The 23,426-nt window shown below is 49.5% G+C and overlaps 1 protein-coding gene across 1 annotated transcript in view; it reads left to right on the top strand.

Annotated features, from left to right (window-relative positions):
* Positions 1 to 23,426, top strand: part of ZFAT (zinc finger and AT-hook domain containing) — a 933,238-nt gene that overhangs the window by 868,482 nt on the left and 41,330 nt on the right. The window lies entirely within an intron of this gene.

Here is a 23,426-nt window from a genome sequence, read left to right as displayed (position 1 = left end):
TTATGTTTGGAAATATTCCCTGTTGCTTCGTTACTACGACGGAATACTTGTCATATTTGAATAACTTCTGCTTCAACTTCTTTTCTCCGTGCCAGGGGCACTGGAACTTTGTGCCAAAGGCACTGGAGCTACACTTTTGTGCCAGAGGCACTAAAAATGGAAAATAGTTTTTTGACAGTGCATAAATTCATTTTTTAGACTGATTTATAGGTTGTATGTTGGTAGGCGATTCTCATAATAATGGTTTCTACAAAGTCAGAGGGGCGGTGAAGCCTCATCCTGAACTAGCAATTTGGAAGTACACAAAAAATATACTTAGAATTAAAATACAATAATGATGTGATGAGCAGTGCTTTACCGGATTGCCTCTCTACAAAAACAAAATGACACCTGGCTTCAGGCATCTCCACAGGTGTGGTCCCATTTTGTTGGTGATATTTAACCATGACCACAGCTGGAAAGGCACAGGGGTTCAAATTGACAATAAATGCCAGTGTTGCCATACTAAAGAGGTCATGTAGAGGTTCAGTGGTAACAGGACAGCTGCTAAAATGTAATTGTCCAAATGAGGGAACGGCGGACCTCCTATGCCGCATCTCACGCCAGTTCCAATAAATACGTTTGCCGTGCAAACCACCCCAACTCCAGCCGTTGTGTGGCATCACTATGCTCCAGATCAAAAACTATTTTGCCAAATGGGGGTGCGCAGCTCAAGAAGTCACAGGAGGCAGATATTGATAGAAAAATAACTTCTTTATTCCTATTGTATTAAGGCCATCAGATATAGACACTCCAGCCAACAGGTTTCATTCCCATTTTGGGAACTTCATCAGGGCTGACATTTTTTTACAAAACCACATTTATATTACATTCAAATCGTGAAACACAGAACTAAAACAAGCAACATGTACCAAAAACACAAAAAACATTTAAAAAGTGACAATCTCCAAAGTACCAACAAACTTCAGTAATAGTACTTGATTCGGAACAGTTTAGCGGAACCTTCCCAAAGAGACAGTGTGTTCCTGTTATAACAATCTGAATTACCAATGGTTGTATAATAGATGATTCCATGTAGCAGAATAAAGCCCCGTGAAGAAAAACCAAAGGGCAAGTGTAATCTCCTTGTCAACTGAGTATCTGTTTAAATTTCCAATAATTCGTGAGGTCCAGTGTATTGCACTGGGGCCCGCTTACACTGAAGGCAGGTGTAATATCTCCTTATCAAACATACTGAAGTTTGAGGAAGTGTGATTCTGCACTAAGGAGATATTACATCCGCCTTTAATGTGTGCGGGCATGAAACGCGTTGGCTGGAGTGTCTATATCTGATGGCCTTAATAAATTTAGAAGAAAGAAGTTATTTTTCTATCAATATCTGCCTACTGTAATTCTTGAGCTGCGCACCCTCATTTGGAAAAAATAGCTTCTAAAATGTAGTGGATGTCTTGTTGACTAAGTGTTTGGTTCCCACAAGTGATTTATGTGTGGCGGAATGAGTGTTTGCAATGGCAGAATCACAGCCATCTCCACCATGTCAACATTGCACCTTCAGACCTGGCACCACTGGCCTGTGCCTGAACGACATTGAAAGACACCCTATTTATAACATACCTTCCTATTCTTTCCTGTTCATATGTCTTGGAATTCTCATCAGGGAAAAACATAGCAATAACAGAGCAAAAAGCTAAATTGTCTCAACACACTGAGAAAATACTCCGCATCTGAAGAGCGTGTTTTTTTTGTTTCGATATTGGTAGGAACTTTTTCAGACAAACTTTGCTGCCGCACAACTGGGACATCTAAACCGGCAGACTTCACCCGGCTCAGATGTGTAGTTCAGTTGTGTATTGTCTTATAGAAGAGGTCGCACACTTAAATATTACCCATGCCATGCACCAGGCAGCAAAATGGAAGTCACACTGTGAGCTGGTGAGCTCAGAGGAAATGCTTCTCTTTTGACAGCTAATCCTCTCAGCAGTGTTCTTTAGCCTGAGAGCTAAAGTAATTGCATAGGATACCGGGGGAGATAAAACTGATAAACAGCCAATTCTAGGTATGTTTTCTTAAATAATTGAAGTGGGTCCCATAATATTTCTATAAACGTTCTATGTCTTTAGGAATGCCATCTTATCGTACAATAAAATATTAAGCCAACATCATATCTCTAATAGTTTTGATGATTGCTGTGTGCAGTGTTCCAAAGGAAATGTATGCAGAGCTCTTAAAAGAAATTCACATATATATGCAGAACTGTTAAAATAAATTACCAGAGAAGAAACATGCCATTTTGCTACAGTTATGCACTGCCTATAATTTATTGTAAATGAGTGAGGGCCCACGATCCATTTTTAAACACATTAATCATGGTGACTAGATGCAGTTGTAAAATCTCGCAGCTAAATGTTCATACTTGTGCCTGTGGTTATTTAGACCTTCTTTCGGAAAGTGGAAATGATGAAATCATGAAATAATGTAAACTTAAGTTAGAAGAAAAATACTTTATACAGTGTGGATTGATTCAGTATTAAACTGATATTTAAGAACCACAGTGGCCTCTTAGAAGAGACTTTCAGTGCAAACCAAAGAAAGTGTGAGCTGAAGGCCATGGACTATTGAAGAGGGGGATTCATTGCTGAAAGATGATTGGCTCTCTAGAAATCCGACCTAGGAAAACCTTTGTCACGATGCCCCCAAATCACCTATACCTGAAATGCTCTATTACTTACCGGTAATCATCATTACTCCGGGTCCCGTTGTCCTTGTCCCATTCATAACCAAGTGGAGATGACCATCCCCCGACAGAAAAAAACAAGAGGAATGCTGGGACACTAATACTGCCCCTCCCCCCGGGAGTACATAAACAGTACTTACCCAGCAGCCCTCCTGTACTAACAAGCCCAGACAGGAAGGCCGGCCGGCCGGGAGGGAGGGAGGGGCGTATGAATGGGACGAGGACAACGGGACCCGGAGTAATGAAGATTACGGTAAGTAATAGAGCATTACCCCCAGGTCCGTTACGTCCTCGTCCCATTCATAACAAAGTGGAGAAATACCAAAGCAGGCCTTCCGCACGCACAAGCACACCCAGGAACCACAACAAAGCAGCAACCCAAGGGCGCAACGAGAAGGAGGAAAGGAAGACAGCAGGAAACAACCGGCCCGCAACCCAGCACAGGACAGCAGGGAAAGCACCGGAGACAAAGACAAAAAAAAGGCCATGGTCCCAAAGAAAGGAGACCGCCAACCAGAGAAATCCCGCCACCAGGACACAAAGGACCCAGCCAACAACCCAACGGAGAAGGCCGCCAAGCCCAGAACCAGTAGGAAGGCACACAGGACCCCGGAGACCCACAAGGCCAAGAGACCACAAGCGGCAAACCGGACCGAGGAGGCCCAGGATGCAACAAGAAAACCAGGAGCCGAACAGGAGCCAGAACCCGCCCCAAAAGACCGGGAGGGGGAAGAACACAGAACCCCAGAAACCAGTCGAAAGCCCACGAAGCAAGGAGAGGCCAACAAGACCGGAACCAACCCAAGAAACCAGGGTGGACACAGAGACAACGACCACACCCCAGAAAAAACCCAAACCCTAAAGGGAGGGAACACAAGCCAGGAGGGGAGCACAAAGAAACCGGGAAACCCCAGCAGCCGCCCAACGAACATAGGGGGCAGCACCAAAGAAGGCGCCCACACAGCACAGGACCGCCCAGGAACCCCACACCCAGGCCAGACAAGCAGCAAGGGCAGGAGCAGCGAAAAAGAAAAGCCCAGGGAGCAGAGCACCCAGACACAACCACAAGGCCCAAACCCAGCAACACCGGAGAGGAGCCAAGCAAACAGCAAAAAAACAGGGCAACAAAACGCCAACAGAACCGGGAAGCCAGGACCAGAGCCAAGCAACCCGACCACGGGCAGACCCAAGCAAACCCCAGAAGAAGAGCAGAGGACCAAGCAGCAGGAAAATCACAGACAACTCACCGCCAGGAGGGAGGGACCCGCAGAGGCAAGAGCACCATAGACCGCACCCCAACCAGAGAGCGAGGGGGGTGGGGCACCCAAACAGACCCACACCGGGAACAAAGCCCGGGGAAGCAAGGTTGGAAGAAGCGAGCCAGGACCACAAAACCAGGAAGAACCCGGAAAAGTCCGGCAACAACCCCCCAGATTAGGCCGAAAAAGACAGCACAGCCCGTAAACCCAGGAGGCACAGCCCGAGGTCCCACAGAACCAGCAAGAAGCCGGCAGAACCGGAGCCACAGAACCCCACACAGGCCCACAACACCGGGAAAACAAGCCCGGCAAGAGAACCACCAGAAGGAGAAGGCCCAGAATGAACCACCCGGAAGCGGCCCCAAAGCAGAACCCCCCGACAGGACCCAAAGGGAGTCCAGCAAGGAAGCAGAGCCCAAAAAAGAGCCCCACACGCAGGAGCGGCATGCCCCAGCCAAAACACCCCCGCTAGGCACCCACCAAGGGATCCAGACGAGACCAGAACAACCCAGGGAGCAAACACCCCCGAGAGCAGAAGGACCAAGAAGCCAACTGCACCCAACAGCCCTAGGAGGCCAGGCAGGCACCAACCCGGCCCCGACCAGGCGCAACCACCGAGCAGACAGCGGAGCACGGGGACAGCACACCACTTCGGAGAACAGGTGGCACGACAGGACACGGCCGCAGCCAGGAAGCCCCAGCCAGGAACAAACCAGGCAGGCACCACGGCAGAAACAGGAGGGGCAGGCAGGAAATCCCAGAAGCAAGCCAAAGGCAAGAACGCGGAGAGCCAGAGCAGAAGCATCCAGGCCAAGCAAACAGAAGGCCCCGGGACAACACCCGAAGCCACAGGGCGTAGCAAAGGGAAGCCCACAGCACCAGGAAGACCCAGACAATCGCCCAACCTTGCACCAACCAGGTCAGACCCAGCAAACCCGCAGGCAACAGATGAGACCAGGAGCAGGCAGGGAGAAACAGAACAGAACAGCCGCACCCAAGGCCGCACAAGCCACCCAAGCGCAGGTAGAGGGGACAGAGCACCCCAGAGAGCCCCTCGGATGACACTGGCAAGCAACCAAGGACAGGAACCAGGAGCAGCCCAAACTCCGACCAACCCCACAGAAGCCAGGAAGCAGAGGCGAGGAACCAGGGCACACAACCAGAGCAAGGCCACCACAGCCAGCCCACAGCGGAGATAAGGCCACCCACGGAGAAGGCAATCGACGAAGAAGCGAGAAGCGCCCCAAACAGAAGAGCAGCAGAGGGCAAGGCACAGGCAAGCAGGCAGGGAGAACTCAACCAACACAGAGAGAGAAAACCCCAGGAGCAAGCAAAAAGGCTGCGCCAGCGAAAAGGAACCAGCCCCCACAGAGGCGACAGGAACCCACGCCAACCCCGGAGGGAAAACCCCCAAGCCCGAGCGGCCAAGAGCAGGGGCACCACCCGAAGAAAGGAACCAAAGCGAGAAGCCCCCGCAACACGCCCGCCCCCAGAGAACAGACAAGAGCCGGGGCTGGCAGGCGGCAAGGCAGCAGGCTAGGAACGGATACGTGACCCCGTAGACCAAAAGAGGAGCACAGGAACCACAGCGCTCGACCGACCAGCACCCACCGGACACCCACACACCTCGCTCGGGATGGGCATCAGAGAACACCAGTGCGACCAAGCACCAGAAGCACACAGAAGCACCCGCCTCTGAGCACACACAGGAAGCAAGCAGCGCGGGCACCAGAGGCAGCAGCAGGACAACCCAAAAAAGAAGAGGGGACGAAGCACAGCGCCAAACGCAGGCACCCCAGGTAGGAGGCCCCGGCACAAACCACGGCACCCCCAGAAGACCAAGACGCTGGAACACGGCACAGCCCGAAGGACAGCCAGTCACCACCTCCAGGACCAGCCTACGAGACCCCCAGAAGAAGAAAGGGGGTGAAACAGCAACAGGGCTCAAACGACACAGGGAAAAAACACCCAAAAATGAAAGGCAGCCTAGGGATGCCAACCCCTTGAAACCCAACCGGACGAGTGCGGAAAGGTCAGGGCCAAAAGGACGAGACACACAAGGACCCCCAGAAGAAAGCTGCGTGGGCTCCAACCACGTGTGTGTCCATCAGAAACCATCACCAAAGCCCCCACCAACACTGCAACCATGCCCAGGAAGGAGCTGGGGGCCTGCCCGTAGGGCGGAAGGTCCATAGGAACGAAGAGCACGGGACACATCCCCACAGAAAAGTAGCACAAGACGCAACAAAAAGCACATTAAGAAGGGCAACTCGGAGCTGAATAATAGATGTGGATAGTCACCCAACTCAATGGCACCCACACAAACGAACTGAGAAGGAAGAGAAAGGACACAAGAACCCCGGAGCCACCAGGCCCCTTCACCGTAATAGCACATCCAAGCCAGTGCTTCACGGGGCTCCCCGAACGTTTCCGAGCGCTGGAAACATCCAACGGCATTACTACCCAGTCAACTGTACTCTGTAATGCCAACAGCCGTCATGTCAAAGAGCAAAAACACGAAATAGCCCAAAAAAAACAAACAAACACAGCACCGGAGCCAGAAGCCCCAGGCCCCAAACCAGCAGCCCCAGCAAGAACGGGCCATTACATCCCAAGAGTCCACGTAACCCAACACCCAGGCGAGCCTTAAACAGAGGGCAAGCCTGAGCCCCAGGACAGGTCAGAGGACTCCCAGCCAAGACAGGGGAGCTGCCGGAACCCGCAGCACCAGCCGCAGAAGGGCAGCGCGGTCCACGGTCTGAGGTAGCCCGGGAGCAGGGAGGGTGAGCAGGGAGGGGCAGCAGAGGCACAGAGCTGGGCCGGTGACAGGACACAGAATACAGCAGGAGCTGCCAGCGGACCCGAACACCACCACAGAGCAGCAGCGCCAGTGTAAGCGATGCACGAGTGAAACACCCTGCCTGCCGGACACCCCGGCACAAACCCCAGTGCAGGAATGAACGGGACGACAGCACTGGAGAAGGAAAAAAGATCCAGAAATCGGGACTCACCTGGAGTAGGGGCCAACCCCAGGAACAAGGCCCCCACTTTACCTGCATTCCAGAATCCAGCATGGAGTTCAAAGTGTCCTCAGCATGCAACACAACCACCATGCATCGAACATCTTCAGGCTGGATAACAGAGACATGAAAACGAGGAAGGAAGACAAAATCACATCAAAAGTCACCAGGAGATCAAACGCTCCAAGTGCGCCAGGCAGGAAAGTAAAGAACCCAAAAACAGGACTTACCCGGAGCGGGGGCCAACCGCACGAACAAGGCCCCCACACCACCGTCTGCCCGGAATCCAGCAGGAGCTCATCCAGTGAGGCACGGCTCCCCGGCTAGGCTAGGCTATGCAAGCCGAGCCCGCGACCCGGAAGCAACCGGGAACTCCAGCACCAGCCACAAAGGGCTGGTAGGTGCATGCAGCACACAGCAAAGACGGGAACTCCTCAATTCCAACACCGGCTCCAAATAGAGACTGACTCCAAGCAAGCCCAGCAGGCGAGGAGGCAATCCAGGGACCCCGCACCCGCACAGCCAGGCAGCCGGGTGGGGGGAAGAAGAGAATCACCGCCACTCAAGGCCAGCAGGAGCAGCCCCATCACACCATCCAATCTGTCGACAGACAGAAAAAAAGAACAGGAGGGCTGCTGGGCAGTATTAGTGTCCCAGCATTCCTCTTCTTTTTTTCTGTCGGGAGATGGTCATCTCCACTTTGTTATGAATGGGACGAGGACATAAGGGACCTGAGGGTAATGAGGTGCTGTGGTGCTTCTGTCTATCACATCTTGTTGCACCCTTTCCTCTTCACCCCCACTGCACCCTTTACAATGCTTTGGTTCCCTTTACAATCCTTATTTCTCCTCATCTTCTGTGACAGGAAAGTGAATCTACAGACCTTTGCATACCTTTTGTATACAAAAGCAAGCAGGCCCCAAAACACCTAGATTTTCTAGCTGTAATATTAACTACATCTAAACTCTGTTAACAGTCCTTGTTTTATGTTGGAAGGTATTAGGAAGCCCCCTTGCTGTTCACATGAAAGTTTGTTAATACACAACATACTACTTGCATGGATATATGAATTATGTTCCTACTGGCAGAAACTTAACAAAGGCTTTTTTCGGCAGTCTCTCCTAGAAGCAGCATGTCCTCAGTGTGTAGGGCCCCAGACTCTGCAATACACCCCTTAGAGCACAGCCCATCTAGTTGCTCTTAACCAACTACCTGAGAGTAGAGGATCTTTGGACACTAATCCAAAGGAGATGTAAGACTTATTGAACACCCTACTTCCTTTCTCAACCAGTGCCCTCAACAAGTAATAATAATACCCATATTTCTACTCTGATAGCTTTGCAAATAGCATGCGGGTGCCATTTTAATTTGTCACAAAAGAAAGCTTCAATTTATTCTATTTAATGTCTAACGTGAGTGTTAGAAATAGGATATCTGAAAGAAACAGGTTAGTATTAGATTCCTTACCTTAGAATATCCCCAGGCGTCAGAATGGATCCTGAAACTTTTGCGTAGCAGTACCCTTGCGCGTCGGTAGGCGTCGACTGCGGCTCCGCGTCCGTGTTGTTGGCGCCGGGATGATGTTGCCGGAGTACTTAGACGCCGCCCTCGCGAGCTGACGTCAGTTCTTCTTTTTTCTGCGCCAGCAAGAGCCGATCCGGAAAAAGCTATACCCGTAGTCAATATTTGACTAACTTTTTTGATCCTTTTTGATCATCTTTCGAAGTCTCTCGACTCCGACGGTGCCGGTAGGGATGCCCCAGTTCAAACCCTGGTAGGGATGCCCCGGTTCAAACCCTGCGTCGATTGTAGCCGACTGATGTCGGTTGCCGACCCCCATTGCCGGTGCCTTCACTGTCTGGGCCCCGAACACGACAAGTCCTGCTCCGACTGCCGGTCCCTGGTCAGAACGTGACGCCGGAAGAGATCGAGGCCTTCCTCATGGCCAGGAGGTCGCTCACTCCTCTGTCGGTTTCCGCGGCGCCTTCGGGCCAAGCGGCCCCGACTGGGTCCCCAAGCGGGCCGGGTGCTTCGGCCCCGGCGCCGTCGGCGACTTCGGTCCCGACGCCGCAGGGCCCTGCCGGATCCCGCTCCGGATCCGGGTCGTCGCCGGTCGACCTCACGACCTCAGGGTGTCGCCCCCAGCGCCGTCCCAGGACCTACCCTCGATTCGGGTCCGGCGTCTGTTGCGACGGCGCTCGGCGCCGTATTCGCACCGCTAGCAGATTTCTACTTCTATGATCCGGCCACATCCTTTGTACCTGAGTACCAGGAGATGGGTGGCGAGGAGGATTGGGAGGGGTCCGAGGACCCTCTGGTACGTGAATGCCAGTCTTCTCAGGACTGGGCAGGTGAGCTAGGGGAGGCCAGTGGTCTGGACACTTCGCCCGACACTGGTTTTGTCTCCCCTCCTACCATGGCTACGGAGGAGGGGGCTGCCTATAGTGTGGTGCTGACACGGGCTGCCAAGGCCTTGGGCCTTGAGCTCCCCGTCGCGGCCGTGAGGACTAACCTCCTCACTGAGGTCCTTAAACCGCAGGCAAGCTCGGCTGAGCCTCTGCTGCCATTTAATGAGGCCTTGTCAGACATTCTTCTGGGCACTTGGTCCAAGCCCACTACAGGTCCACCTGTAGATAGGAACGTGGCCAGGCGCCACCGCCCGGCTCCAGGCGACCCTTGCTTCCTATCCACCCACCCCACCCCTGAGAGCCTGGTCATCCAGGCCTCTAACTCACAGACCGCATTCCCTCCCCCCCCCGATCGGGAATCCAATAGGTATGAACAGTATGGTAAAAAGATGTTCTCCTCACTTAGTTTGGGGTTTGCGGTCAGTCAACACCACGTGCCTCTTGGGCCGTTACACCCACTCTCTGTCGGACACTGTCGCGGACGTCCTGCAGCAAGGTCCGGAGGGGGTCCGGACTAAACACACCCAAGCCCTTGTGGAGGGTCAAGATGCGGCATGGTATTCCATCCGGTGTGGGCTGGATACCATGGACTCGATGGCCAGGGCGATGGCAACGACGGTGGCATTCGTCGCCACGCCTGGCTGAGGTCTGCCGACTTTTCGGCTGATGTCCAAAACACCATTATGGACATGCAGTTTGATGGCCGTCGACTCTTTGGCGACAAGACAGATAGTGCGCTTGAGCGCTTTAAGGACTCCAGGGCTACAGCCAAGTCCTTGGGCCTCTCGGCTCGCGTCCGCAAACTGTTGCCTTTCGCTCCTTTCGTGGCCAAGGAAGGGGCGCCCCCACACGTCCTGCCAGCCACGGCCCACAGACTAACATCCAGCGTGGTGGCGGACGTGGTAACCGCCGTGGCGGCGATCGCGGACAACGGCGAATTCAGTCCACACCTACCCCTGCAGCATCCGCCTCGAAACCCTCCTAGTCCGAGCTTTCAGGCCAATGGGACGCCAGTGGGGGGCAGGGTTTGCCATCACCTCCTCCACTGGCGCACCGTCACATCGGATGGGTGGGTGCTGCAAATCGTCCAAAGGGGCTACTCCCTCCCCTTCAAGGCGAGCCCTCCAGCCATGCCACCGCAGTACCACCACGTGTAGGAGGATCACTTGAATCTTCTGCGAGAGGAAGTTATGGCCCTCTTGGCCAAGGGGGCCATCGAGCGCGTTCCTGGGCCAGAAGTAGGGTGTGGTATTTACTCCCGTTACTTTCTGGTTCCCAAGAAGGGCTCAGGTCTTAGCTGCCCTGGACCCGGGAGACTGGATGGTAGCGTTGGACTTGCAGGACGCTTATTTTCACATCCCCTTTCTGCCAGCCCACAGGCGTTACCTGCGGTTCAATGTAGGCCACTAGCACTTTCAATTTACTGTGCTCCCCTTCGGCATTACCAGCGCCCCACGGGTGTTCACGAAAGTGATGGCGGTGGACGCAGCTCATCTGCGCAGGCTAGGGGTTTCAGTCTTCCCCTACCTCGATGACTGGTTGTTGAAGGCGGGCTCACCCCAGACAGTCATCAGCCACCTCCAGACTACGGCCGACCTCCTGCACCTGCTGGGGTTCTCCATCAATGTGCCGAAGTCACACCTGTGTCCCTCTCAGAAGCTCCTCTTCATCGGAGCGGTTCTAGACTCGGCGCAGTTTCGGGTTTATCCTCCCAAACAGCGGGTTCGGGATATTCAGGCTCTGAATCCGATCTTTCAGCAGTTATCCCGAGTCTCGGTCAGGTTGATGCTGCGGCTTCTGGGGCTGATGGCCTCCTGCATCCTTCTGGTGCATCACGCCCTTTGGCGCATGCGGGCTCTGCAGTGGGACCTGAAGTTTCAGTGGGCCCAGCATCAGGGCAACTTGTCCGACCATGTCTTGATCTCGGAGGGCACTGCAAGACAGTTGCAGTGGTGGCTTACGGACCGCGATTGGGTCAGCCGCAAATCCCTCTCCCTACCCCAACAGGAGCACATAGTTGTGACGGACACGTCCCTCCAGGCCTGGGGGGCCACATGGGAGAGGCGGAGAGCAGAGGCCTCTGGTCTCCGGCGGAGTCCCGGCTCCACATCAACCTTCTGGAGCTCCGGGCGATCCGGCTTGCACTGAAGGCATACCTCTCCTCTGTCCGGGGGAGTGTAGTGCAGGTGTTCACGACAACACCACCGCCATGTGGTACTGCAACAAACAGGGCGGGTGGGGTCGTGGACCCTATGCCAGGAGGCTCTGCACCTCTGGCAGTGGCTTGAAATCAGAGCGTGACCCAGGTGGTTCAACACCTGGCAGGTTCCCTGAACGCCAGGGCGGAGGAACTCAGCCGTCGGTGCATGATGGATCTCAAATGGCGTCTGAACTCAGAAGTGGCGCAAGGTCTCTTTCATAAAACACAGTTCATGGACAGAATGCAGAACAATGTCTTACATTCACCCCAGTACAAAGATCTGGCCCTAAATCCATCGTTTTTTTGCACTCCACACCACCGTAGGTCAGACACTGGCTATATGCAAATCAGCCTTGACCCTGTGCCTCATGGGAACAGTCCAGCCCGAACTACCAAGCCATGTCTTTCCTAGACCGGAATCAAGCATCCAAGGACCGGTTTCTGGCTATCAGCCTTCTTCAGCCTGGATAGCTTGACTCCAGTGATGTGGAGATCCTGGGACTCGCGTCTGAGCATACCCAGCCCACTCGGGGTGAAAATTGCAATATAGCCATTGTCTGACCTAGGGTGGTGTGGAGTGCAAAAAAACGATGGATTTAGGCCCAGATCCTTGTACTGGGGTGAATGTAAGACATTGTTCTGCATTCTGTCCATCAACAGTGTTTTTTGCAATTTTCACCCCGAGTGGGCTGGGTATGCCCCATAGCAGTGAGCAACCAAAATGGCGGTTGGCCACTCCCAGGACATGTCACACACTTAAGGTACATGTCCTACCTTTTATCTACAATGCACCCTGCCCATAGTGGTAGCTAGGGCCTACGTTAGGGGTAACTGACATGCAGTAAAAAGGGGGGTCACAGACATGGCACACACTTTAGGTGCCACGTCACAGCGGCAGTAACACTGCGCGCACAGGCCCTGCAATGGCAGAGGCCTGAGATAGGTTTGAAAGGCTACTTTGGTGGGTGGCACAATCAGTGCTGCAAGCCCACCATTAACATTTAATTTACTAGCCCCGGGTATATGAGATACCACTTTACAAGGGACTGACAGGTAAATTAAATATGGCAAACAGGCGTAGACCAATCTTACCATGTTTATCACAGAGAACACACCCTTTACACTGCACAGCAAAGCTAAAGTGCCCAGAGTCTTAAAACAACCAACACCATGTCAGGAAAGTAGGCTAGACGGAAGGCAAAAAGTTCAGGGAGGATCCTGCAAAAAGGGCCAAGTCCAACAGTGAGCATTTCACCACTCTTCATTTGTGAAGGTCCCTGCATGTTCAAGTTTGCTTTCCTCGTATTCCAAAGCATTCTGAAAGCACATATGTATACCTGATACATTACGTATTATTTGAGTGCTCAGCGGCTCCCATTCCGTTGTACTTTAGTTGGGATACAGCAACAGAGGTGTGCTGTGCAGTCATGACCGGCATGACCTGCAGGGGGGCGGGGAAGGGGGTTGCTCAGTGAGGGGGAGATTTAATATTAATTATATTAAAAAAAATACCTTAGCCGCCCGATCTGGTCCCGCATCGTATCTGCTCCTCGCAGCCTCAGGACGAAGTCAGCCTCACTCCCCTCCCCTCAGTGCGAGAAGCAGTAACATAAAATGTTATGTAACTGCTAGAAAGCAAGTGAGGCGACGCTCCCCACACGGAGGAGCCCATGTGTGTACATTTGAATGCGATTTTATTGAAAATAGCGCTCTTGCAATCGTTGCCAGGTTCCAGCCCATGACAGTGACTGCAGTGCTGCCAAGTGTACTCCACGCTGACGTATGTAGAAGTTGCGCTTTTATTCCTTATGGCACGTACATTATTCTTCATCCCCTCATTTCAGTGGATTTAAGTTGACCTATTAGCTTCTATCTCCAAAGTCGGAACGAAGATCTTCTACATTTGTTACAAATATTGAAACACCATTAACTTCTACACAGCCAAGCTTCTTTACATCTCTTTCGGTGCATATACCTCATAAACGGAAACGCTTCCTTACATCTCCTTCAGTGCATATACCTCGTAAATGGTAACGCTTCTTTACATCTCCTTCGGTGCATATACCTCATAAAGAGAAACTCTTCTTTACATCTCTTTCGGTGCATATACCTCATAAAGGGAAACTCTTCTTTACATCTCCATCGGTGCATATACCTCATAAAGAGAAACTCTTCTTTACATCTCTTTCGGTGCATATACCTCATAAAGGGAAACTCTTCTTTACATCTCCATCGGTGCATATACCTCATGAAGGGAAACTCTTCTTTACATCTCCATCGGTGCATATACCTCATAAAGGGAAACTCTTCTTTACATCTCCATCGGTGCATATACCTCATAAAGGGAAACTCTTCTTTACATCTCCATCGGTGCATATACCTCATAAAGGGAAACTCTTCTTTACATCTCCATCGGTGCATATACCTCATAAAGGGAAACTCTTCTTTACATCTCCATCGGTGCATATACCTCATAAAGGGAAACTCTTCTTTACATCTCCATCGGTGCATATACCTCATAAAGGGAAACTCTTCTTTACATCTCCATCGGTGCATATACCTCATAAAGGGAAACTCTTCTTTACATCTCCATCGGTGCATATACCTCATAAAGGGAAACTCTTCTTTACATCTCCATCGGTGCATATACCTCATAAAGGGAAACTCTTCTTTACATCTTCATCGATGCATATACCTCATAAAGGGAAACTCTTCTTTACATCTCCATCGGTGCATTTACCTCATAAAGGGAAACGCTTCTTTATATCTCCTTCGGTGCATATACCTCATAAAGGGAAACACTTCTTTACATCTTCATCGGTGCATATACCTCATAAAGGGAAACACTTCTTTACATCTTCATCGATGCATATACCTCATAAAGGGAAACACTTCTTTACATCTTCATCGGTGCATTTACCTCATAAAGGGAAACGCATCTTTACATATCCATCGGTGTATATACCTCGTAAAGGGAATCATCAAGCAATGATAAATCCTACTATTATTAATTGTGTGTACACATTTGTTCACCTGTTTACTTGCGCACTGTATGATCATTTAGGACCACAAAAAATATACTTATTTGCAATTGACTTATGTGAGCACTAACGTGCTACTTTTTAAACCATTAAGTTTGTGGCTGGCTTCATGTAGCAATTAATGTGCTCTGGCTGAAGTCATTGATTAGTATTTGGACATATTGGTGAAAAATTAGAACACAATGAATTGTTTATTTGTTTGTTTTGTGATAAATATTGGCAGGTCAGATCTAATTTTAACTGGGAGAAAACGGGCAGTAAATAATTGGAATATGCGGATTTTGGTACTGGAAGCATCTTCATCTGCATGCTACCCCCTCTCCCAATACAATAGTCGTATTTGATCATTATAGCATCATATAAATACCAACCTCCTCGGTTACTCTTCATATCAAGAGCGATAATTTTTGCATCGGATTGTGGCCAGCTTGAAATGAAGCCTTAGCCTTAACCATAATACACACGTCTATGTGCAAAGTGCCCTTTTACCACCTAAGCACCGCGGCGGAATTACCGCCGCGGCCAAGGGGTTAAATGTGAAGAAGGAGCCCAGTCCCTGCTGGGGGTGTGGCTGTCACGCTGTGTCTTCATTGTGAGTCAGACATATTCTTCCTTATTGAATACAGCTCAGCTGTTGTCACTCAACGTAATTAGGATGATTCTAATCCACCCAGAAAGGATTGGCGACTGTTCGAACAGGCTGAGAGTCACACCTGTGACCACATAGTCAAATACCTTCCTTGAATGGTATAAATACACCAGATGTTTCTCCTTAGTTTTGTGCCAGCTGGAATCAAACCATAAATTTGGGATTACTCAGCAGTGCAATGTACAGAACTGATGTCATCTTCTCCATCAGTTATCAAATTAGGATTTTGTTGTTCAGGAAGGCCATAGGCTAGACAAAGTCTACTGAGCCCCAACCGTTTTGGTAGATGTCATTTGCCACTGGTGTCCTTTGGTCTGTCCTGTTGCCAAGCACAACTCTCATCACACTTGCCTCTCAGTATAACCAAAGCGAACAGTCACAATCTTCTCAGGAAGTGAGCGTGGAGGAGCAAGAGCTCAGAACTCAACAATCAACCAGAAGACACAATAACTTAATGTCTAACCCAGTTCTTGTCTTTTTTTTTAAATGTACACAGAAGAACTAAATAATACATAAATCATTTTGCGTATGCAGTGTGATACCACAGAGGTCGACCCCCAGTGGGCACTTTACACCTCCCTTCATTGTTCTCTCTGTTGTTGGACCCTATGAGTTATTTCTTCCATCAAATGGCAGGTCCTGGACCCCAGCACTGTCAGGGATAGGCCTAGGCCTCTGTGCACACACTAGATTAGTGGGATGCCGAGCCAAAATAAAAGTCAAGCCAGTAGTATCACATGCAGGCAGACAATAAGGGTAAGGGTACTTGCTAGTTCACCATGCAGGGAACATTCTTGTCCCAACATTGTTTTGTGAATGTCTTCATTTCCTGTTGGTCCTAAGTTTTCAGATGCCAGTTTTGGGATTCCTGAAGCACTTTATAAAAAACCTGATGATAAACCTTAGGTGCTGCTTTGAATATGGAATTGATATTTACTGTTATCTTAACCAATTGAACTTTATTTTGTTGGAAGTTGGAATATCTCATTGTCCCTAATTCATGGACAGACTGTACCACTGTGTGTTATTGATGATAGACACTGTAGGAGGCTGGCTTAGTATAAGGTGCACACTTAAAGGAGTGATGCACCTTGCACTAATCCATGCAACCCTTATGGTGATTTTAGTTGTCTTGGATAACCTTTGGCTCTCAAAATGGTAGTTTTATAAGGGTACACCAGTAGCCAATTGTGGAGGTACCAAAGTACTTACCAAAGCCATTTTGTGAGAGAGAGCACAGATGCTGGGGTCCTGGCTAGCAGGATCCCAGCATCCTACAGTTAAAACATACTGACACTAGGCAAAAAGTGGGGATAACCATAAAATAAGGATCCTACTTTCCTACACAACCCCCTGCCCCTACCAAAACGTAAGGACATGCTACTTACCGTGCCCAATTGAGTCTTCAGTTTCTAAGTGGCAGTATGTGGAAAGTCCATCTGCATTAGCATGGCCACTCCCAGGTCTGTGTTCCACTGAAAAGTCCATTCTCTGTAGGCAAATGAACCACCTCAAAAGTTTGGGGTTTCTCACCCTTGATCGGTTTAAGCTATAAGAGGGGCATATGGTCTATCTGAGCAATGAAGTGCGTACCAAACGGGTATGGCCTCAACTTCTTCAAGGCCCAGACCACAGCAAAGGCCTCCCTCTAAATAGCTGAGCAAGGTTTCTCCCTGGAGGTCAACCTTCTGCTGATAAAAGCTACTGATAGATCCTGGCCCTCTTCATTAAGTTGAGACAACACTGCACCTATCCCTATCGCAGAAGCATGTGTCTGGACAATGAATGGTTTGGCGTACTCAGGATTTTGCAGAATTGGAGCAGAGCGTATGGCTTGCTTCAGGTCATCAATTGCCTTCTGACAGCTAACTGTACACTGAACCTTCATAGTCATTTTCTTGGAGGTGAGACCATTAAGGGATGTCACTATGGGTCCATAACCCTTAACAAAGCTTGTGTGGTACCCAGGTATGTCCAAGAAAGCTCCGACCTGAGTCTAGGTAGTGGGAGCAGTCCAGACCATGATGGTCTGAATTTAGCTCTCCAATGGTTGAACTTGGCCTCCAACTACAAGGTGGCCCAAGTACACAACCTTGCTCAGCCCTATCTGGCACTTAATAGCCTTGATAGTGAGGGCTGCCTGTTGCAGTTCCTCAAGTACACTTCTGAGGAGGACCAGGTGATCCTCCCAGGTGAAGCTAAATACAGCTATATCATCTAGATATGCTGCACTGTAGGCTTCCGGACTTGTTTGGGCTTTGTTCACCAGCCTCTGAAATCTAGTAGGTGCATTTTGCATACCAAAAGGCATCACAATAAATTGACAATGAACACTGGGGGCTGCAAATGCCTTTTTTGGCTTGGCATCCTCAAATGAGTCTGATTTGCCAATAACCAGAAGTCGGGTAAAATGTACTGAAATAATTGGCAGAGGCCAACATGTCAATCAGTTAGTTCATCTGTCCTTGGAATTAGATTGGCATCAGTCCTACTGACTGGAGTGTGGCCTCTGTAGTCAACACAAAACCTCATCTCTCTCTAACCAACCTGGTGTGAGGTTTTGGCACAAGGGCAACAGGACTAGTCCAAGGGCTATCTGAAGGCTCATTGACCTCAATTGCGGCATCTTTTGGACTTCTGTCCTAATGTAGTCTCTGACATGGTTACTCTTCACAAGCAGGTTGTCACCCGTGCCCACTTCATGGATGTCAAAGAAACAAGACCAGGAAACTGAGAACCTGTCTGCAATCAGCTTGCTGTTGATCAGTGAGGCTGTATGCCATGACTACTCCTTCAACTGATCAGGGAGAGGGTCACTCTCATCCTCCTGTCCCTCATCAGTAGCCATGAGCAAGTTCATGTCCGCCCTGTCAATCAAAGGTTGCAGGCGGTTCACATGAAGTTCCCTGTGGGGACTTCTAGGAGTACCTAGGTCAACGAAGTAGGAGACCTCACCTTTCTTTTCAAGTATGGTGTGTTGGCCACACCCCTTGTCCTGGAGAGCTGCTGGAGCCACAGGCTCCAACACCTACACTTTCTGTCCTGTCGGGGTTCACAGTCAGTACAGTATTTTGGTCATGCCAATCTTTCCGAAGCTCCTGACTTGCCTTAGGGTTTTTGTTGGCCTTCCTTGTGTACTCAGCCATGCAAGAATGCAGGCCCAGTACATAGTCCACAATGCCCTGTTTAGGAGGCTTGAGATGTTGCTCCCATCCTTTGTTAGCTAGACATAATGGACCCCTAACTGGATGTCCAATCAGAAGCTCAAATAGGCTGTAGCCCACCCCTTCTGAGGAACCTCTACTTAAGAGAAGGCAAGGTAGTAAGACATCCCATTTTCTTCTCAGTTTTTCTGGGAGTCCCATGATCATACCTTTGAGGGTCTTGTTGAACCTTTCAACAAGCTCATTGCCCTGTGGATGGTAGGGTGTGGTGAACCTATAATCAATACGACACTCTTTCCACATAGCTCTGATATAGCCAGACATGAAGTTAGTACCTCTGTCTGACAAGACCTCCTTAGGGAACCCAAGTCTGGAAAAGATACCCAGGAGGGCCCTAGCCACTGCAGGAGCTGTAGTAGTCCTAATGATAATGGCCTCTGGATATCTAGTGGCATGGTCCACCACTACTAGGATCAAACTATGTCCAGATGCTGTTGATGGGTTTAAGGGACATATGTTGTCTATCTCTACGCTCTCAAAGGGAACCCCAGTAACAGGTACTTGGGATTAAGGCAACCCTTGTAGTGCCACCTGACTTACCACTGGCTTGGCAGGTGACAGAGGAGTGACAAAACTCCTTAGTATCTTCAGACATGTGTGGCCGGTGAAAGTGAGGAACAAGTCTGTCCCAAGTCGTACTTTGGCCAAAATGTCATTCAAGGGGAATGTCTTGTGCTAGGGTCAATAGGAATCCCCTGAACTTCTGAAGTATGACCAATATCTGGTGACACAAAGCCTTGGGGTCTCTACTCCCAGAATACAGAAGCCCGTCTTCCCAATAAGCCCTATGGGACTCAATGACATTTCCTGCTTCCTCAGCAGCAGCTTTCTGTCTGAGTTGTTCAAGAGAGGGGCAGGCCTTAGCTCCAGACCCAATTATTCCCTGGAAGGTCCCCCTCCTCCAAATAGCTCTGCCATGAGGCCCTAGCTCCTCTGGGGCAGTTTCTTCACAGGTACTGAGATCATCTCCCACAGGAGATTGATTCTCATTGGAAGTCTGTGAGGAGGATATATCTTGACCCTTCCTGCTCCATTTTTTGGGAGCTGGCTGGTCAATTTTTTCAGAATCCATGGCTCTCTTCAGTGTCTAACTTCTTGGCCTGAGCCCGAGTGAAAGCAAAGACACTGACTGAAATTCCAGCATTTCTCCATGGGTTAAACTCCACTTTAGACAAGGCTGAAGTTTCCAAATCATTGCCCAGGAGACATTCTATAGGTAATCCCAAACTGAGATTAACAACTGTTATGGGATGAAATGTCCTGACATTGTTAGCATTGGTCTATTGGTAAATCTGACCAAGTAGAATCTGCTCAGGAGACACACATTTCTCTGTTACCATACTGACACTGGCATCTGTGTCCCTGTAAGCTGCAGCTTCCTGACCATTGATAGGAGGCTGTTGTCTGTATGTGCCCAAGTTTTTGGGACTTACAACAAGAGTGGCATGATCCATGCCAGCATCACAGATTAAAACAACTGAGTGGGTGTTCTGGCTAGGCCTGAGCCCAATTCAGTACCCAAGATGAACCCATCTATATTCTTGGGTGTACTACTACTACTAGTACCTCTGCTAGGGGCACTATGGGGGTTTGGAGTAGTAGTAGTAGTAGTAGTGATGCTAGACCTAGGGCAATTGGAATCTATTGCCATATGGCCTTTTTCTGTACATAACTAGCGCCAATGTTTCTTACCAGAGGATGAAGAGGATTGGGACCTTCTGAAACCTCTTTCTTTTCTTTAGATTTCTCCCCACCTTTCTCTTGGGACTTAAAAGAATCTTGCTTCTTCTGGTCACCACCACCATTAGACTTGTTCCACCCTGGTGCAAACCCATTTGTCTGCCTTCTTTCTTGGGGAGAGGTCAAATCTGAGTCCACCAGGTGCTGGTGCAGTTTCTGATTCTGGCAGTTATTAAGGATGTGCTCCCCCAAAAGTAAATTGTACAGTCCTTCATAAACATGTACCTTACTCCCTCGAAGCCAACCTTACAGAGCCTTAATAGAACTTTCAATAAAATCTTGAGTGTGTGCCTTCTGTGTGTCTCAAAAAATAACCCTGTATTGCTCAGTGGTTAAACCAAACCCAACTATGAGTGCACTCTTCAAAACTTGGTATTTATCTGCATCTTCATCCCTCACAGTTAAAAGCTTGTCTCTACCTTTATTTGTAAAGGATAGTGACATGATAACGGTCCGCTGGCGCTGAGGGACCTTCTGTACCTTACAGGCCATCTCTAGAGCAGTGATCCACTTATAGATGTCATCACCTTCCTGGTAATGAATGGACTATCCTGCTCAAGTTCCTAGTGTCAAAAGAATCTTCCTTTACCCTACGTTCACTAGTGCTGCCACCATGGAATTCTAATCCCAATTTTTTCCTAGCTCTATGAACTTCTAGGGTCTCCTTATCTAGGGCCAATGGCTCTTTCTTGAGCCTGAGCTTGGCTCTCTCAAGTTTGCAAGAAGATCTTTAGGCTCCAAGGTGGTATTCCCTTTCTAAGGAGTCTTCCCTCTTGCTAGAAATGGAGATCCCTACTAAAGTGGAAGAGGAGGTTGAATTAACTGAGGAGGACCTGGACCTCCCCTGACCTCTTTGTACCCTCCCAGGAGGAATAAAGGGTGCCTTACTTCTTGTACTTCTCTCTGTGTCACTAGTACTATTTCCTGGGGGTCTAGAGTTCTCCGATAAGGGGTCTTCAGGCTCCTCGTGAACCTGCTTAGAAGCAGAGTCATGACTGTTGAACACCCCTGTTTCTTTTCCTAGAGCATCACCACCCCTACCTAAGTTATCTTGCCCTTCTGACCTAGCAGGCTTTTGGAGGTTATCCTGCAGGAACATCTCTAAGAGCTGCTCTTTGATAGGGTTGCTACCAGTCTTAAGCAGTTGCGGCTGGAGACATTTGAAAGTGGTGGGGCGTAAAGTTATCGTGACACTGCACTGAGGCGAGCGAGATCTGCGAGTGAGCCTGAACAAACCTACAGGTGGTTCGGTGGGGAAGGGGTTTCCACCACCACAACGAGAAAATTTTGAAAAAAGAGTGGATAAATGGAGCATTTTCAAGCAAATTTGAGGAAGCAGGAAGTTTGATAAAGCACTTGCAAAAGTGTTATGACATCAATAGTAGAGATTTCATAAGATAATGACGTAGGTAGCCGCTTGTTCAGTATAATCAGAGAATTTCACTTTACAACCCCCAGACCACAATGCACTGACTCACCTGTAAGCACTGTATTTTCCTTTACAATTGCCTTCCCAACATTTTGGCAACTGTGTACCTCCTTCACACATAGTGGCACAGAATCACAATTGCAACTTGAATAAGTGACCTTTCTTTTATTGTTCAGCAGATGCCAGCGGTTGGATGGCCAAGTTCTCTGAACACTTTTTTAACCCACTGACAGGCACTGTGAGAAATTGACACAGCCTTCAGCCTTTGCTCTAAAGCTCTCAAGCAGGCCTGGGAGGGCCCATCCCTTCCCTCAGGCTGACATTGAATTAAAGGGGAAGAGACACACAGCCTGCCTACCCGAGCCTGCACAGACCTCAGGGACCCAATCTACTGGGGGCTAAAATTATTTAAATGGTTAGGGGTGCATGCAGTGCCCCATCCCAAGCCTCATAAGTGTGACCCCTTCACCCAGGAACACTATTTTAAAAAGGCGAGGGGATGCGTTGCCTTCCCTCCTCAAGCCACCAAAAGCCCTGCCACCCAATCTCCCAGGCCAGCTGTGCATACCCAGCGACCCAGTTTTCTTGCCCACAAAAGCGCAGACAGGTTGAGAAATGTGTACTTCTACCTGGCTAGAGCTGCACAAATGCTTCTACCAAGTCGGTGCAAAACATTTCCCCTACCTGCGCTCTTGTGGGCAGGGAAACAGAGATTGCCCCTGCCCAGTAAGAGAAGAGTAAAAAACATGCTTCTGCCGGGCAGGATGAAAGCCTGCTCCCAATGTACCCAGGATGGGTATATGAGGGCAGAAGTTGGGCGAACTGCCCCCAGTGTTTTGTATTGTTGGTCCATCGGGGCACCCACATTAGGCATTGGGGTTAAAAATGGAATATAGTACCAGAGGATGGGGTCCCCGAGGCCTGTAAAGGCTCAGGAAGGGAGACGTGCACCACCTCCCAATCAAAATTAATATGGCTTTGGGTGATAGGTTTGCAGTGGTCTGCGAAGGCTTGGGGAGGGGACGGCATGCCCTCTCTCCTTTAACATGCATACATCCCCAGGGGAAGGGGTCCCTAGGTTGTTGTAAAGACTCGGGTGGAGGGCCGCATATTCCACCCCTTTATCTGTAGTTCAGTTGGCACCCAGGATAACTGTTGAAGGGGCCCTAGCGTCCCCTCTGCCCCTGTGGCCAATAGTAAAAAAATAAGAATCTGGATGTTCTGGATCAGCACCAGGCCACCTAAAATTAATTACAAAATATGAATAATAAACAAGCGGCAGGAGATGCGCATTCATTATTCACTGCTCCTTGCAAGAAGTGCCCCATAATTCCCTGCAAGACCTTTTAACCATGTTTTATTTAGTCTGGTGATGTCCCTACTGTTTTTGTAATTATCTGGGGGGCTGCAAGGAGTGCAGCAGCCCCCCTGCAACAAACAAAACCCCCTGCAACAAACAAAACCAGTAAGTATCCAGGATCATTAAAGATCCAGACAAAGTAAATAAAACTGCTTAAACCAGGAACAAGCCAAGCCACAGAATACGTGGCTGCTTAAAAAAAAAAAAGAGAAAATCAGAAATTGCAAGAGAGAATCGTTTAATCTAATGGCCCACAGAAGTATGAAATAGTGACACCTTTATGAATCAGAAACCTCTCGATTAGGAATAAAAGCCCTGATGAGAGTCCTGTTAAGGAATACCAGGACTTGAAACGCGTCATC

Source organism: Lissotriton vulgaris, chromosome 4_1, assembly GCF_964263255.1.
Source record: "Lissotriton vulgaris chromosome 4_1, aLisVul1.2, whole genome shotgun sequence".
Classification (NCBI taxonomy): Eukaryota; Metazoa; Chordata; class Amphibia; order Caudata; family Salamandridae; genus Lissotriton; species Lissotriton vulgaris.
Note: the sequence above shows the minus strand (reverse complement) of the source record. Positions and strands in the feature narration are given on the sequence as shown.